Raw genomic sequence first — 12,687 nt, 5'->3', positions numbered from 1 at the left:
GTTGTAGTAGTATATTTATGTACTTAGAGTCGTAGAGTAAATATCGATTTTTCCAGATTATATAAAACCTCAAAAGCTTAATTAGAACTCAACCTTAAAAAGGGAAGTTTTTCTTCAATAAAGTCTGATTTGCTTTTTGGACCTTACTACTTCAAAAGTTATTTTAAAATAAAGTAAAATTTTATGGTAAAATATTTTCTTTCAAATTTTATAATTATAGTGAAATTGCTACGTTTGATATTGCGTATTTAAACTTTCTCTATTTTATCAAGTTCGCTTTCAGAAAAAGGAATTTCTTACAATGCATACGTAGTTTCATATTTCAACAAATTGCACGACGATTTTATAGGGAGGAAATTGATTTGACCTAAAAAGGCTATAATATTGATGCGTTTTTCGCTAGCTATTTCCTATTTGTGAGAAGAAATATAGCTTAATGTTTCATATTTTTAGGGGGTTGGAAAAATAATTTGGTAAAGTGATAGACGATGATACTTTTCTTTAATTTATCTTCCCATATATTTCATTTTTATCGACCCTATCTAAAAAGCCGATTGAACGACTGGTTAACTCGACATCCATTTTCCCCGCTAGTTCGTTTTTCCTTAAGAGACGGTCTGAAGATATCAATAAAGAATAACTGACATTTTTTACGTAACTGGTGTCAATCGATTTAATGAGATACCCTTGAAACCATTCCATTCTATTCTTAGATTCGAGGCTAAGAGAAAGAAAGACTTAACCGACTGTAGGAATTTCTTACAACCTTTTTTGTAGAAACAAGCTTGACGAAAATAAAACGTTAAAATTTTGCCACATCTTAGAATAGTGGTTTTTTAATATTTTCAAAATTGTCAACACTTCAAAAATTCTTAATAAAATTTGGAATTGGGCATAAAACTGGAATATAGGTACTTTTCAAATATCTACAAAGATACCACGTCCTGAAATTGACCCTTAAAGAGGTTTTAAAGAAATTTCAGATTCGATATGGAAGGTGGTGCAGATCGGAGGAACACTCATATATTAAGTAAAATGTTTCTGTACTCTGTCGATGGAAAATAATCGATGTGATTAACGTCAGTTCTGCAACACCGAGTATGACACTACTTTTAAAGCTAGAAATAAAAATTATAGATTTGAAATCACTAGTAGTACAGCGACATTCTCCTAAAAATAAGTGTTTGTCTCTAGATACTGTTCCACACTATATAAAGCAAACACTAATCGTGTGCTACCTTTCTATAGAATGAGACACCATTATGACGTCATAACCCAGTCAAACGACGTGCTCTGCCCTTACTTTATGGGATTTTTATTTAGAACTAACAACCTATCAGGCCCATATTTACACTTTCAAGTATCAATATTTGAAGATAGGATCATGTCATTACATAAAACGTTGTTTAAAAGCTAATATTTTAAGGTTCGTTAAAAGGTGGAATTCATTGAAAATTTAGTACTGACCAAAGAAGGGTGTTGAATTCCACCATGTAACCATTGTTTATCAAAATTATCACAGTTTCCACACCATATTTTGTCCGATTATAAATATCTGACACAAAATTTCTGGTGATTTTTGGGGGGGGGGGTTCATGGAACTATAGTTTGAACAAATTATACAGGGTGTTTGTGAAATGTCCATCAATAATGAAAGGGCGTATTTATTGGGCCACTTTGAGTCGAAAATGTTCTATGACATTTTTCCGTCCGAGCCACTGTTTTCAAGTTATGATTGGAGTAATTTACGGATGACCCCTTAAATTTAATTAAGAAATTGAAAGACAGCGCTAATTTAATGAAGGGGTCATCCCTAAAATATTCAAATCTTAACTCGAAAACCGTGGCTCGGACGGCAAAATGTCATAGAACATTTTCGACTCAAAATGGCCCAATAAATACGCCCTTTCATTATTGATGGACTTTTCACAAACACCCTGTATACTTCCTTTTGCAGAGCAAGAAAAAACATTTGAGTATATGGTTTTACAGCCTGCGTTTAACAAGGTCTCTAGAGCTGGGTTATTATTTGCACGCCAATAATAACTTTGAATTACCTTGTGCCATATACTTTTTTGAGTTGTTTTCGTATCTTATTTACGATTTTATAATTGAACATTTTCAGTGTTTGGGAAGCGGAAACACTGTACTGAAAATAATAAAAATATTCACCGACTCTTAAGATTTTTGTGCCCTCCGTATTTTGACGGGTCCTTCGAAACAGCATTATTACCAAACCCATGACTAGGGAAAATGCCTATTAGCGAGTGTATTGCCTGTAAAGAGCTTAATGACGATGAATGTATCAGAGGCACTGCTGCGGGGCTTACAAATCGAAACTTTTTTGTCGTATTGCCCAATAGAAATAACTCGATTTTGTTTGGGAAATTCTCGCCAGATGTCACGTAATTTGCTTGTAGCTACGATTGTTGTTCTATATTACCGTGGAGTTTCCCCTTAATTAAAAGCACGCACCCAATCGATGAAACAATGAAAAGTTGTCGCGCTTCGCCGGATAAACTGATAAAACCGGAACCCTAATTAATGAATACCAACTATGCCAATAAGGAGTAGCATAAGTTTATCATGCCTCTAAGTACACAAATATGGGTTACAACTGGGCATCTTCCGCAGGCTACTGTGACGTCAGAACTCGTATAGCGCTAAGATCCGAAGAGAGAAAATTATGAAATTTCTCTCGCGGTGCCGCCACCAAGCGGTCGAGACGATTACTAAATGGGTCACATGAAAAAAAAATCATCCAATGGAATATAGGAGATTTTTACGTTTCGTATAGGCAGGCTTTGGGGGTGAACGAATTTTACTTAAGCAACCCCAAAATCCCTCTCTCTCTCGTGAGATAGAGGCGGTTTCAGTCCTGAAACATTCTAAAAGGGATAAGAGAAACGCTAGGCCATGCAGTACAATTTTGTATTGCAGTTGAGGTGATAAATGATACGGAGAGAGTATTTGGTTTCGTTAAAGGGAGCCAGACAAACACTATTGCCTTAGGAGTAGCAGCCATTTCTCTACTTAGAGGCATGATAAACTTATGGTTGTAGCTCCTTTCGCAAACTCTTTGGTCCGCCTTAAGCCTTCGAGTTTTCGTGGTAATTAAATGAAGAAAGGAAGGTTTTCGCTATAATTATAGGCGGACTCTTACAATCTCGTTTACTTTGTCACGGGTTAAGTTTCATATTAAGCCTGAAAGACGCGCCAGCAATTGATATAACGGAGGGAAAGAAGCGAAATATTACCTGGTCTAAAAATAAATCACCATCCCCTTTTCTTATTAATTACCTTAATTATTTCTTAACAGTCTCACCTAGAATTATTTTGTGTACAATATGTTAAGAATCTCACACCTAAGTCTCTGAAAGTGCTAAAAAGTGGTTGCCAGGCCTTGGCAAGAAATTCATAGTCATTCTTTAAATATTTTGCAAAAATTTGATGCAACGTAAAAAGTTTAATAATACTTGAATCAATTCAATCTTACTTTAATTCGATTTTTTATGGAGTACTAATAATTAGCCAAAATTATCGAAATTTAGAGCTCGGCATTATCTATTCATTATCCACAAATTGGTGGATAACCGATTATTTGTAAACAAAGTTTTGGATTATAATACGATTTAACATGAAAGTTTTGTGGATAATTTTCGAGTATGGATAAAGATAAAATAAAGTGGATAATGAATAGATAATGCTAAGCTCTATCGAAATTAGAATTAAACGAAGGATTTGGAAGATTTAATTTAATTTCAATTGTTCCAATATTAATTTAAAACCCTATTGTTTGATTTGAATAAATATTAATTCAATTGAATAAAAACTAGTTTTATAATTGTAGAATTGAACACACTATATTCATCTTAGTTAAAAGTTATTATCATCTAAATTAAATTAACAATTAATCATTAATTGGTAACGAAATTGATTAAATTACTATTTTAAAGATGATACTAGCTCTTTAAACTTAACCATATCCCTTTAAAATAAACTGAAAAAATAAAAATTTCACCTTTTCTAAAAATAACTACAATAAAAGAGGAAATCACCGTTGCCTAAGGAATAAAACTTATTCCGTAGGCAACGAAATCACCCATCAAAATGACAGCGAACATTCTAGAACATTCTGTACCTACCTATATCACAATATCTATAGTGCAAATTGAAATACCTGGCCACCAACGTGTTTTCCAAGAAAAATGCCTCGCTTTGTTAGAACCCTTGCCACGAGACCTTCAGTCACTTCTTCCAGATCTACCTGTTTTTCCTATTCGTTACATAAAACTCTTAAGAAAAAGTCATACTTTAGATTAAGCTAGTACCATAGAAATTCAGATTCAGCTAAATTTTCTGAAAAAAAAAAGTAATTCCATGCACTAATTCTATCAACTTAGTTCAAATGTTGTTTTAATATAACCTTATAACAATACAATTTGTCTTTAAAAACATTTGTCAACTAAGTACATGTATCCTCCAATAAAAAGGTCTTTGTCCACAGTAAATGTCTAACACTCGGCCGTGTCAAATGCATTTACAAGATCCTCTTACTCATAGCTTGAACCCCACAAATTAAAAATAGCGAAGAATTAATTTTCGGTTGTCATTTCGGGGCTAGTATCGAGGATAGAAAACATTGTAATTCATTTTAGTCACGTCATTTGCAGTGTAAGTCGCCCAATCCTCTTGCCGCTTGCGGAAAAATAATAATTTTGCCATCTAGTTCTGAGTTTCCCCTCTAGGCGCCGTATACATGTATCGTTCACTTTTAAATAATCACCAATTCTCCTGAGGTTACGGACTAAACAAATTATTTGTTCCCCTCATTTGACTCGATTCTCGAGCATCATTTGAGTTCGCTCAATCTTGTTTATTTAAGCGCATTGTTACAATGTAAAAATGTTTATTTTGTTTCGTACAATAACGCTAATAATTTAAGAGAAACCTACTCACAGTGTAAAAATGGTTAGTAAATAACCATACCTTCAAAAATAGTTGAGCGAATTCTGTTTTATACTTTGTTCATTAAATCTTAGTATGTACGAGGCTTGAAGTCATTGCCTGCTTCAAAATTAGGTTAAATGTTTTTAAACTTAACATTAGAATTGTCGTAAAACTTCAATTTCTTCTAATTTTAGTCTTACTATAACCACATAAGAGTTTCGGCATCTGCAACTCCAGATATGTTTTTGAGAATTTGAAAAATCGTCAATTTTATAAATCAACGAGATATTGAAAGTTTAATGTATGTTCTAATATTTTCTATAGTTTTCTAAGAAATCCTATTAAATTGCATTTTAAAACTTATCAATATATGCCATCTACAGGTGATATTTTATTTATTTAATTGTTTTATTTAAGTAATGTCTTCAATACACTTTTCCGAATTTGGAAGTAATTTTATGCAGTCCGATGTTTTTTCCACAGAGGTTTAATCTAGCCATATTTATTCCAAGCAGTTGTGTCGGCAATTGTACTGAAAATTTTTAAATGAAGTTTAAAACATTTCTAGAGGTCCTAGTCGCTCTTTCAGGAGTGTATACGCAGTGTAAAATTTGTTCATTCAATATTATTTCAGTACTACATCAGATTTGCGGATTAGTATCAAAATACAGGATGCCGAATATGATTTTTGGGATAATAAATATTACTCAATATACAGATAATGCGCGATAATGCTTTAAATTTCAAGGCAGTAAAGGAAAACTAATTTCATTGGAAATTTAAAATTACACAGAAGGAACACGAAATAATTCAATATAAAACAGAAGCTAATAGCGAATTCCACTTACTGTTCTCGGAGCGCTCCCATGGAGCAATAAATATAAGAGACCCTGATTTGGCAAAAACTGTCTTTAACGAAGCCGAGAACTACTTCTCCCATTTATATGGCTCCATGGGAGCGCTCCGCGAGCAGTCAGTGGAAATAGCTATAAATCATATGCCTTTATTGACGTCAGTACTGTACAAGCGTCGTGAGTTTGAAAACACGCTCTTATCCGAGGTTTAATTTTTTCACAGTGAAGAAGGTAATTCCCCGTGTAGCTTATAGTATTTATCTCTTTCCACATTTTTCTAATTAACCAAAGAATATATCAGAATTTATACTTCCGTTCAAGAAGCGTACCAACGGACGTTTGAAAAGCAGTAAAAGAGTCCGGCTTGTATCTAATTAGGTACGTAGGCTCTTCATATCTCTCAACCAATAAAAGTTTCGCCTCTCACAAGCGATTTCTAATCTGGACTTGAGGAGAATCGATTTTGGATATTGTCCGGCTTTGGGCTTTTCCCCAAATCTAATTTACCCAATAACTCAGTGCATTCGAACGTACGCGGTGAAATTTGGTTGATTAGCTTTGGCCTTTTAGGCCTTAGAAGCCGAACCGAGTTTCACCTCTAATCCCTTTTCATATTCAAAATACGACTGGCTTTTGCCATGATCGACTGAAATCGAAAGTCCTTTAGACTTGTAATAGGAAACATTACTAGCGTCTTATTATTAATTACGAATAGTATTGAGGAATATTGGGTGTCCCCCCTTTCAGCAAAGAGAATATATCAAGAGGAGCTGAAGATTAAGCCTTTGCCAAAGCTTCTTAAAATGGTACCTGCAGGCAGTCTGGGAAATAAAGATATTTTTTAAACTAGTCCTTGGGACCAGTGACTTCCCCTAAACTTGTCTCAGGACTGGTCAGTGGTCCCCACTTTTGTTCTCCTATAGATTCGCAATTAATAAACTGGTCCCAAGGACCAGTAACCCCTATTTTTTTAAATTAAAAACTAGTCCAAGCAATTAAAAAACTGGTTTTGGACCAGAGGAAATGTGCTATTTCCCAGACTGGTACCTGGGTCTTTCCAAATATCAGTTCTTCGTGATTGGCTTATTCGCTCCACCTCTCACTATTTGAAATATGTCGTCTGCTTATAGACTACAATCAGATTAGAGCCGAGTCGTAGGGTAACCAAACCAAATGAAAAGATAGCAAGGTTTAGGTTTAATTAATGTTTACTATGACTCTTATATTGAAACTCTACTATATGATATAATATTAAAATAATCTTTGCGAAAATGTGATTAAATAGTTTAAGGAAGCAAGATGTCAATAGATACAAACGTGACTCCCTGACTCTAGAACCCTAAAACTTAGGATCACTAAATAATGCTTAATCTTCCACTCCTCTAGGTGTACTCTCTTTCCTTACTGGTAATAGTATCACTTTAACGAGGTAACAACTCATTAATGCTTGTGTGTGAGGGGGAAAAGGGTGTGCCAAAGGTTCCTCCCAAGTTATGACGAATACGATATCCGATTAGGCAAAACAGGGGGATTGAATCCCAAATTCGATGGATTTCAATATTATTCGGGGGTAACGGTCTAAAGGGGTTGGCATAGCGAATTGTACCCTAGCTTTATCATCGTTAATTGCGTCATATTCCTGGAATATATTCAGTTAACGCTAACCCTTCTCCCTTTCCTCGGCGGGCCTTAGCGTTTCTCGGGAGAATTTCCCGCTTGTTTTGGTTGGAGAAGGTTTAACGTTTAGACTTGCAAGTACAAGCGACGCAAAATAATACGCTTATTAATAATATTACGCTTAATTTACAGGAATAAATTATGTATTGCTTTGATTATTTTCAAATACCGGCATTTAAGTCGTTGTCTTCCAATCCAAACATCCATTGTAACGAATTAATATAAGTTAACTGATAAGTTTTATAACTTTTCGATAAATTTAAAAGGTTTTCCAGATAGTGTTAATTGTATTATTAGGTTGAGACAGATTATAATATTCACTTTTCGAGGGATTATCATACTGATATTTATATCATAAGCTCATGAGATATGTTTGTCACTGGTTACTGAGAGCTTGTTCTGAAGTGCATGGGTGGAACATGATAGGTTCTCTAAAAGCGACGACTGGTGAAGCACTGTCAAAGGCTTAGTATAGACTGAATAGGAAGATGAATTGCGAAGCCGAGTGTAGTCAATTCTCGTGTTATTCTCGAACTAGCTAGTAAGTCTGTAGGATTACACCGTCTACTAGTAACGCAAAATATTTACGTCTTAGTGAAGATCATCAATTGCGTCAGCATGCTGCTTACCGGAAACGGTATAATAATTGAACGTATATAATGTACTATGAATAATTATGGTTCAAAAAGTATATAGTAGAAGTAGCGCAAAAATGAAAAGCGTACATAATGGAGAATAATGTGGGAACTAGTCTCCTGGGAAGTGTAAGCATGAAATATACATGGATAAAAACAAAGATCCATCATGTGACGGAATAACTTACACGGGAACTTCATAATACCTGAGTCCTATATTTAAATTTTCATTTACATCCTCAACATTTGTACAAATATATTAAAAATTTCTAGTATACTATTTTAGTTACTTATCCATTGATTTTGTCTAAAGCAAGTAGTCCACTTAGCCTTGCGAAACCGTATCGTTACCGTTTTAAGTTCGTGAATCATCCGAAAGAGGGCGCCCATTACCTAAGTTCGAAAGCATCGTTTAAGAAACGTTATCAGATGGCGTTCTGTTCGTATTTGGATACGTGACGTTACGTTAACGATACGGTTTCACAAGGCTTAGTGGACTACTAGCTTTAGTCTTCTTTTGCTTCGCCTTTAAAGGGAAGGTGGAGTTGAAATTCAAGTGATTTTATCGATTATTTTACTAATTATAAGGCCAGTCTGTACAGTGAAACATTCAGGAAACACATCCGAATGATTTAAGAATTCAAAATAGGTTCAGATTTTAAGGATAATTTTAAATAAGGACCTCCGACCAATTGCGTAACTCCCTGTCTTTTTGTTAACAAAATTCTCGAGGCACGGTCCATGTCTTCCGCCACGATTAGTTGTAATTTTAAAATCATTCGGAAATATTTCCTGGATATTTCCCTTTGCAGATTGGTCTTATAATTAGTAGAAGAATCGATATAAAAATCACTTGATTTTCCACTTCACCCTCCCTTTAAGAAACTTAAAATATCCTTAGCTAAGACAAATGTTAAATCAGCCGTTTCTCTCTGTGTGTTTAGTGTTTACCAGCCAGACATCCTTTCGTATTTATTTTCGTCCAGCTTTCCTCGGAGAGATGTCCGTAGTAAAACCCCAATCCAAATACGTTTTTCGTAACTGTTCAATCCGCATTTCTGGCTCTGAAAACTGTCATTTGTTGTCGCTGGTCCTTTAAGTTAAGTAAGACCTTGGTTGTTTCCAAACTAATTACAGAAAATATACAGGCGACTTTAAACGGATTTCGAAGCAATGAAAGTTCACTTTTCCCTAGCATTGCCGTCTCTGGATTAATTAAGCACTATTGAAAGAGGTGTAAAGATTTGCTTCCGTGGAAGTAAACGTTATTGAAATTCCTCGAAGTTTAGGCAAATTGCATTTAGCGCTGTGATTTACACAAATCTATGCAGTATACTAACCTCAAAGGGACAGTTAAGGGATAAAGAAAATTAAGAGAATTCAATTTCAAAGGTTAAGGTTTCTAAATACTGTCGCAAGATTTTCAGATCAAGTTTTAAATTTCGAGGGAAGAGATAGTAGATCGAATTCATACACCAAATTTACATAATAAATTACTGAAAAGTTGTAGTTTTTAAGTTCTTTATGGCCAACTGACTCGAGGAGTCTACTCTATTATACCCTTGTTTAAGCAAAGAGATTATAGAGGTGGACTAGAAAGTGGGACAAAACTTGTTGCCCTTTTTTATCACGCATCATCAGTGCGCAGTACAAAGAAATTCCCATTTATGACTTCAAACACGTTCATAGTGTATCGTAGGTGGCGCGAAGGTATACAAATCAAAATCAACCAAGCCGTAGCTCTCTCGTACCTCTAGTTATATTTTTGGCTTGTGGAGCGTGAGAGCTCCCACTCCTCCGTTTTATTCTCTTTCGTTTAATACATAATCATATTTTCAGGAATATCTCATCGTTAAGGGCAAAGCTGAACCCAGAAATGGTTCAAAATAATGCTCTCTGAAATAATAAAACATTCACTTGGAAAGCACGGCCATCTTGCAAAATGGCGACCACACAAAAATGGCAAAATTCCATGTCTTTTGAGGTTCAACTTTCCTCCATTTAATAATAGCTGCTCAAACGCTAAAAAAAATGTTCTGACGGGCTGATAGGTAGTGACTGGTGTCTTTGCTTTAAGTAATGTTATAAAGATGATGTCGTCGCCAGTTTCGCAATGGCCTCGAGAATTTATAATAAATGGTAGACGATGTCTGTACTCATTTAAAGGTTCCCAATATTACCCCTTTTCGTTATTGTAATAGCCTAGTCCGCCGCTTATTTAGAAGAGAGGAGAAGCGTTAACAGCCTTGGAGAGAGAGAGAGGGAGAACTTATAATAGATTCGGGCTTCGTCAATAGGTGGGCCAATCAACTTAATTCGGGCCGCCTAAGACAAAAGAGGAATTCAATTTCGCGAGAGATTATCGAAAACCTCTCAACAGCCTGGGCTTTGAATTTATGGTTTCTCGAAAGCTACACTGCGGAGCTAGCTGCGAGCCACTCGCTTTAATTGAAGACCCCAGCCCTTTCCCCCAGCCGCATTTCAGGGGTCGGACACCAGCATACCTTTGTGAACGACATTGTGACGTTTTTACGAAGTCAAGTAAATGATTACAGGATTTGAGTTTGGGAACTTAAGAAGGACGTTTCTGTGATGTTTAATAATGATATGTTGAATCAATGATAACCAAATATAACTTGTATTTATTAGGAACTTCGATATACTGTTTTGGTCAGCGTGGGAAACAAGGCGGTGGCCCAGGGCAAATGACCAGTTTAAAAATTGTCTGGACCAGTTTAAAAAGTAAATCGGAGGGGGTCAGAGGTCCACTTGACCACTAATAAAATTCAAGGGTAGCCAGAGTCCAGTCATTATCTTAACTATTTTAATTATCCACGACAAGCCCTGGTCAATGCTCATGGACCAGTTTATTTATTACAGACCAGGGGGTTGCTGGCCCAATGTCCAGTCCCACCCTGGTTTTGGTCGTCCATACCAAGAATACATATATTGTTTTGAATGAGAGAATAAGTGTATATTAATATACACAGGGATGCGACACTTGAGAACATTACAGTTTCGATATTTCAAGCAAGGTATTGGGTATAGGAACAATACATCAAGAAAAGTGTTGAAGATTTTAGCCTCCACTATATAGTTTGAAAGAGATTTCGACATTGCAGCCGAGAGTATTTGTTTTAATTTTATTTTATAATTTGGAGTTTTGGAATTGTAAACGAGATTTAACAAGTTTCAAAACCTACACGAAACCTAGAATCGGAATAGACCGAACCAACAAATAAACAAGTAGGTTTGGCCTCGTCTCCATCTAAGGGATAGGATCACGTGACTAACAAAGTTGACTGTAGTACCATCTGTCGTTGAGCGACGAAAATAAATCTCTTATTTTTCTGATTGGGTTAGAGTCTTACTCCATTTAACAGGTTCTGCGCATGGCAAAATCAAGCCAATCTGGTTATCCCTTTCTCGCCTCAAAACCCGAGAACGAGATCTGAGCCGTTATAAAAATTCATAAGATTTGTTGGTTGGTTCTATTGCATAGTGGTTTCGCTATTACAGACCACATTTTTGGTCATTTCAGCATTACAATTTTGAATAGAGATTGTAAAAAAGGATTCGAAACATGAGTGTTCGACCTCTCTGTGCCCATTCATCGCGCCCTCACTCTCCGGCTGGATCGAAGGCGCACCCTTAGGGGAAGCGCTATTCCAAGACGTATAGAGTGATTTATAGCATAGGTGAGCCTTACCTGACATCGGATGGTAGAAGGGATACATCTCGGTTAAGCTCCATAATCAGTCTTATTTACAAAATAACTTCCCTCTCGGAATTAATAGAGCTAGGATTACTATCCAATTAAATCGACTAAATCCAATGGGAGGGAGCTTCTGTTCCAGGAACAGGCCTTCATATCACGTATAGCCGGTGCTTTAATTTGTTGAATATGCGACCCTATTTTTTACATTTTTTTAGGATTGACAATTTTCAGGGAAAAATAAAAAACATTGAATTCGCTTTGAATCATTGGTTTTTAAATTTTTTTAAGGTGATTTAATTTTATTTTCGATTTTATACTTTGAATAATATTTTAATTGAACCTAATTTGCTGTAGATTCAATTTCAACTCTTACTGAAGCCCAAAGTATAAGTAAAACAGTTTCTCAGTTACTCCCAAGCGAACGCCGCTCTTCACTATCTAGGTCTAGGTCTACGATCCCCTCACCCTTTGCTTTCACTGTAATTTTAAATGGGCTTGGTCCTAAAAGAAGTAACAAGCGGGATGCAGTTCACAAAATACAACATAATTTGGAAAAAACCCATATTAAAGAGAAAAGGTGGTAGGAAAAAATACGAAAATGTTTCCGAGAAAAAATTTTCCGACTTACAACCCTACTTTGTTTTGAAGTTATCTATTTCCGAAATTGCTGAACAACGTAGTCGGTAAAAAAAGTAACCAAATTAAAATTTTAAAATTTACGAATTTGTTACATATAAAATTGGGATTAATGTAAGGACGCCGGATCTAGCAAATTCACTACACGTCCTCGACAACCTTGTAAGTTTTGAAGGGAGAGGTTCATAATTTCCAAACTAGTGATCGCCATCTATAA

The sequence above is a fragment of the Phalangium opilio genome, unplaced genomic scaffold (genome assembly GCF_054372755.1).
Source record: "Phalangium opilio isolate 3A_F unplaced genomic scaffold, DU_Popi_V2 ptg000105l_1, whole genome shotgun sequence".
Taxonomy (NCBI): domain Eukaryota; kingdom Metazoa; phylum Arthropoda; class Arachnida; order Opiliones; family Phalangiidae; genus Phalangium; species Phalangium opilio.
The sequence above is the reverse complement of the archived record's forward strand: the minus strand, read 5'-3'. Positions refer to the sequence as shown.